At 39.7% G+C, this 6,605-nt stretch overlaps 1 long non-coding RNA gene across 1 annotated transcript; it reads left to right on the top strand.

Moving 5' to 3' along the window:
- Window positions 1–775: 775 nt before the first annotated feature.
- On the top strand, window positions 776–3,215 carry LOC121104890. The gene is made up of 2 exons (XR_005837255.1): window positions 776–1,111; window positions 3,102–3,215. It is a non-coding gene; the product is annotated as an uncharacterized LOC121104890 (long non-coding RNA).
- The last annotated feature ends 3,390 nt before the right edge of the window (window positions 3,216–6,605 follow it).

The raw sequence follows: 6,605 nt of genomic DNA, 5'->3' as shown, positions 1-6,605 counted from the left end.
CTATAGTAGTATGATTTTTAAGCGGCTTTAAAAGGTGTTTAGATACCCTTATGGGTAGGAGAATCCAAAGTATCTTAAAATGATCATGAAACAAGAAAGGAGTGTCTTCCAAATATAGCCTTTTCACCAAGTACGTGTAGTGAATTATTGACACCATTCAGGCCATGGGTTATGTTAGAAATTTGCAGTTAAGAGGGTTCCACAAGGGGCGCCTGGGTGGCTCAGTTGGTTAATGGTCAGCCTTCGGCTCAGATCAAATATCCCAGGGTCCTGGGATTGATTCCCACTTTGGGCTCCCTGCCCAGTGGGGAGCCTGCTTCTCCCTCTCCTCCCTGCTTGAGCTGTCACTATCTCTGTCTCTCTCTCAAATAAATAAATAAAATCTTTTTAAAAAAGAAGAGGGTTCCACAAACCTCTTCCTGACAACAAAGTCCATTAATTTCTTTCCACTTCACTTCCTGTATTCTCACTGTAAGACAGTAGTTGGACTGTTAATCACTAATGTTTTGCTGTTGGTTTCGGAACTTTGCTCCATATATGACTCCTTTATCCTAAGTTCCCTACAGGGACTTTGCACTTAAATCGAACTAGTAAGATTTGACAAAATAACTTGCGGGTTGCCCTAATACGGAATGGGTGTCACTAGTGTAGGATTTGTGACATGCCCACACACACACTCAGCTAATCCTTCAGAAAACTATATTCTCCTTTTAAATAAACTCTTACGCATGGTGTAGACTTGTTTTCTTAGATAGCTGATGCTCTCTCTTCTTAGAACACTACGGTAATATAAAGGAAATAAAGTGCAGTGGGCTTTATCTTTAGAATGTCACTTGAAATAAAGCATATCGTACTACGGGGAAACAAGAATGGGCAATGCATGTTTCCATCACATCTTTTTTTTTTTATCACACTAGCCTATAGGCTCTTATTTATTTGTATTTCATATTCACTGCTTAAATTTTGATTACGTTTGTGTTTCAAGGACCGGACCTGGAGGCTGATCTCCAGGAGCTGCCTCAGGCAAAGGCTGGGGGTATAACTGAAGATGACCCTGAGGTCAAGGGGACAAGCCTGCCCTTCTTAGAGCCCATTAAAATGCCGGAAGCAGGTATGTTATCCATTCACAGTGCAAAGTATGAGGGTCTTTTCCTGAATATAATATCTTTATTTAAGTAGATATAACTTTCAGGATACATTCAAAACAGAGTTTACATATGAAGACACTGTCCCCAGTAGTTCAAACCCGAACATCCTGACGGCCTGACTTACACACTAGTGGACATAGAAACAAAGTGGGTCAAAGCCTTATTAAATCATAAAATATGAAAACAGTTCCTTTTTTTGAGTATAAATAATCTGGCAGAGACCTGATAATATTGAGATACTTTTGTAGGTTCTGCTTTTATCAAACACAAAATTCATTTGGATTAAATATTATGCTGAGGCACTGAAGTAGGTTCTACTACCAGCTCTAACATAACTTGTGTGATTCTCGGAGAATCCCTTAACTTCGGAACCCATGTTTACTCATATATATATGGATTTCAATTCAGATATATTACGCTCATTTTTAATGCTGATTTGTGTGTTCTGTGGTTCTGTTGGCTACCGTACATAGAATACAAAGATGTTCCATTTTGCACGAGTTTTCTTTTTTTATATCAGACAACATCTTTGGTCAAATTTTAACATGTGAATTGAGATTTGACTGCCGCTGAAAACAACAAAACACAATGGTTGCTCTTTGGGCTTCTCTATGGAGACCTGGATACCTAATCCTGCTGTTATTATTTTTTTTTTCCCAAATGTTTATTTAAATTCTAGTTAGTTAACACGTAGTGTAATATTGGTTTCCGGAGTAGAATTTAGTGATTCATCAGTTACATCTAACGCCCAGTGCTCATCACAACAAGTGCCTCCTTAATACCCGTCACCCATTTAGCCCATTCCCGACCCATCTTCCTCCATCAACACTCAGGTTGTTCTCTGTAGTTAAGAGTCTCATGGTTTGCTTCCCTCTTTTTTTTTCCCTGTCCCATTTCATTCATCTGTTTCTTTTCTTAAATTCCGCATATGAGTGAAATCATGTTATGTGTTTTTCTCTGACTGCCTTATTTCTGTTAGCATAATACACTCTAGGTCCATCCACATCATTGCAAATGGCAAGATTTCATCATTCTGATGCCTCAGTCATATTCCACCGTATACCACCTCTTCTTTATCCATTCATCAGTCGATGGACGTTTGGGCCCTTTCCATACTTTGGCTATTGTTGATTATGCTTGTAGCTCTTTGACTCTGTAGTTTTGTGTCCCTTGGGTAAAAACCTCCTCTTGTAACTGCTGGGTTCACAAGGTGGTTAGTTCTCTTTTTAACTGTTTTAGGATCCTCCATACGGTTTTCCACAGGGACTGTACCAGTTTGCATTCCCACCAAGAGTGTAAGAGGGTTCCCCTTTCTCCACATCCTCGCCTACATCTCTTGTTTCCTGGGTTGTTAGTTTTACCCATTCTGACAGGTGTGAAGTACGTGACCATATAATCTATTCGACAAACTGGAACACCGTTAGGGCACACACCGGCACGGCAAACGGTTACCCTACTTGATCAACGGCATAAGGGATCAACTAGCTGACAAAAACAGTTTTCCACTTAAGCATAACAAAGAATAAATTACATGTGGTACTTAGTAGTTTCTCTGCTAACATCACTTAAACAGTAACCAGCTTGGCATTATTACTTCAGCATCATATATTGAGAATATTATTTCAAGTTCAAGAAGGATACTTACACCTAAATTTGTTTTTCAGTTCTTTGTGTGTTGTATGTAGTTTTTGTAAAACTACGTTCGGTTTTTGCTTTCCATTTGAAACTACCTTTAATAGGCTCCTTTGGTTTTGTGTGTTGCGAACCTCAACTGTCTTCGTGTTTTGTTGTACCAGTGGAAAGTGTGGTGTGTTCAAAACATACTGGTAAAATATATGCTTGGAATTCTGTCTTATACAATGAAAAGTATAGTGTCCTTCCTGTACCATTAGTTTACTCGAAATACAATTCTGCTGAGTAATGTTTCCCACTGTTAACGTCCTTATCTTACAGGTGAAGGACAGCCCCAGATTTAAACAAGGACAAGCTGAAACATGCAGACTACTCTTATGTGGGGTACTTCACTGTTGAAATTCTCTCAATAAAGTTTTACAGACTTCCTCCAAAGAATCTTTTGAAATCTTGTGTTAAACTTATTCTAAGTAGGGGGCGCCTGGGTGGCTCAGTCACTTAAGCAGCTGACTCTTGGTTTCAGCTCAGGTCATAATTCCTTGGGCATGGGGTGGACCCCGAGTTGGGCTCTGTGCCCCGTGGGGAGTCAGCTTGAAAGATTCTGTCCCTCTGCCTCTGTTCCCTTCCTCCCTTCTTCCCTCCCTCTCTCTCTCTCAAATTTATAAATACATCTTTAAAGAAAAACTTCTTCTAAGTAGTAGATGCTATCAAAAATTATGTCAGTTTTTTGAAATGTTATATTCTGATTGAGCTGATACACTCAGATATATGCTATGTATGATTTAATCAGTGTACATCAGCATCCATTTTGAGTTTCAAGCATGCACAATTATGTCATCTTTGAACACTGACAGTTTGTTTCTGCCATTTTAAACGTTTTCCTTTTCTTTTTTCTCTCATTTTACAACATTGGACAGACCCACCCAGTACAGTGTTGAAAAGAACTGGTCACAATGTTATTCCTGATAAATTAGAAAAACTTCCACATTTTACTCTATTTACTGTAATGTAAAGGAAGTTCTATTCTTATTCTCGTTTACTACGAATATTTGTATTGAACATATGTTGACTTCCACCAAACACCAAACATTTAGGATTCTTACCTTCATTAATCTGTTAATGTGGTGAATGACATACATATTGTCCTATGTTTAAACCAACCATACATTACTGGGAGGGAACAGTCACGATGTATTATGTTTCTGAATAACTTACATCTTAATAATTTGTTTAGAAGTTTTATGACTATCCTCGTGAGTGTCATTAGCACACACTTCTATATAGTGGCTTGGATTTTGCTCTCAAGCTGATACTAGCTTCATAAAATGAGTTGGTGTTTTTCTATTCTCTGGAACTGAAGACTCTGAAAGGCTGTGAGTAACGTAGGACTAGACTCGCCCGTGCTCCGCTGTGTCTGGATTGCATCTCTGTTTTGCAATTGGACCCTTCCTAAATGGCAGGTGACTGAAGGGGCACCTCCAGGGTCCCATCCTTTCAAATTTGTGAGGTGCCCATCTTCTCTGCAAGACACCTCTAATGACGCTGTCACTCCAAAGCTACCTGCTCCAGTTTGTATGCGCTTACGAATCTTATAGGCAGAAAGCTAAGGTCACAGCTCTGTTAACTACGTCATTTTGATCTGTGCTGTATGATTGCAAATAGCTGACCAAGCACGACTTGGCTACGCTTACGACAATAGGTCCATTTTTTGAGCTTTTTTAATAACAAGGGTTAGAATTAAAACTCTGATTTATAGGGTGTGTACTATATGGCAGCCACTTCTCTCTCCTGGGTTCCATACATTTATAACCTCATCTAATCCTCACAGAAAGGTGGGTCACAGTGTACCCAAAACTTACATCTGACTCTAATAAGCAGTAGATTTGGGGATTTAGTTCCAAGTTAGAAGGCCTTGCTCTTTCTCAAAGTAAGTACTCCTGAAAATGTTGGCCAGGAAAACTGACAGTGTACATGATGGCTATGCTGGTAACCTGATGTTTACATAAAAATTCGTAGTAATTTCTTTTTATTGTTGGAGGTGAGGAGTTGTTTGTTTGTATTTTGACATGAGGGGTTTTATCCTCCTTTTGAAGGAAAGGATTCCCAACATGTGGCACACAGAGGTCACATGGTTTTGCAGATGAAATCATTAATATAGAAATAAAGATTTCAATTCTTTATAAGTATGGGGGACAGGTAATATAAACTTTTCGATTTTTAATGTAATAGCACACTTAGTTTACTGTGCTATAGAAAAATATAACTCTAACGCTAAAGCAATTTGGAACAGCTTCCAGAGAGAAAGATAGAGAACTCATGTCACAAGCCCCATGGCAAAAACCCACACACAAATCTCTTGCAGAACTTCTAGACTTTCTTGAAAAGCTTTTAAAGGCAGGATGCCTGGGCGGTTGAGTCGGTGAAGCCTCTGCCTTTGGCTCAGGTCTTGATCCCAGGGTCCTGGGATCAAGCCCGGTATCGGGCTCCCTGCTCAGCGGTGAGTCTGCTTCTCTCTCTGCCTGTCCCTCCCTGTCTGCCTGCCACTTCCCGTTTGTGCTCACTCTCTGACAAATAAGTAAATAAGATCTTTTTTTTTTTTTTAAGTGTTTAAAGGCAGGGACGTTAGCCATTCTAATACGTATGAGTTGATATCTCATTGTAGTTTTTTTTAAATTTTATTTATTTATTTGACAGAGAGAGAGAAACAGCCAATGAGAGACAGAACACAAGCAGGGGAGTGGGAGAGGAAGAAGCAGGCTCCCTGCCCCCCTAGGAGCCTGAATGGGGCTCCATCCCAGGACTCCAGAATCACGCCCTGAGCCAAAGGCAGACGCTTAAGGACTGAACCACCCAGGCGCCCCCTCATGTAGTTTTGATTTGTTTGTCGCTGATGATCAGTGATGTTGAGCATATTTTCATGTGTCTGCTGGCCATCTGGATGTCTGCTTTGGATAAATGTCTATTCATATCTTCTGCCTATATTTTAGTTGGATTCTTCGTTGTGCGGGTGTTGAGGTTTATAAATACTTTATATGTTTTGGATACTAACCGTTTATCAAATGTGTCATTTGCAAATATCTTCTCCCATTCTCCAGGTTGCCTTTTAGTTTTGTTGTTTCCTTTGCTGAGCAGAAGCTTGTTATTTTGATGAAGTCCCAATAGTTTATTTTTGCTTCTGTTTCCTTCCCTCAGGAGACATATCTAGGAGGAATTTGCTACAGCTGCTGCCAAAGAGGTTGTGCTCTACTCTAGGATTTTGATGGCTTCAGGTCTCACATTAGGTCTTCGATCCATTTTGATTTATTTTTGTGTATGGTGTAAGAAAGTGGTCCAATATCATTCTTTTGATGTTGCTGTCCAGTTTTCCCAACACACTTTCTTAGAGAGATGGTCTTTTCCCCTGCTTTGCCCAACATGAGTTGACCATATAGGTGTGGGTTCCTTTCTTGGTTTTCTGTTTGTTCCATTGATCGATGTGGCTATTTTTGTGGCTGTGCCGTCTCGTTCTGTTCACTACACCATTGTCATATAACATGACGTCCAGAATTGTGATGCCTCGAGCTTTGCTTTTCTTATTCAAGGTTGCTTTGGCTATTCTGGGTCTTTGGTGGTTCCATACAAATTTTAGGATTGATTGTTCTAGGTCTGTGAAAAATGCTGGTGGTATTTTGATAGGGACTGTGTTAAACGTGTAGATAGCTTTGGGTAGTGCAGACATTTTAACAATATTTGTGCTTCTAATCCATGAGCATGGCATAGTTTTCCATTTCTTTGTGTCGTCTTCAATTTTTTCACCAGTGTTTTATAGTTTTCAGGGTACAGGTG

This window comes from Ursus maritimus, unplaced genomic scaffold (genome assembly GCF_017311325.1).
Source record: "Ursus maritimus isolate PB19 unplaced genomic scaffold, ASM1731132v1 scaffold_231, whole genome shotgun sequence".
Classification (NCBI taxonomy): Eukaryota; Metazoa; Chordata; class Mammalia; order Carnivora; family Ursidae; genus Ursus; species Ursus maritimus.
This window is presented reverse-complemented; position numbering and strand designations above follow the sequence as displayed.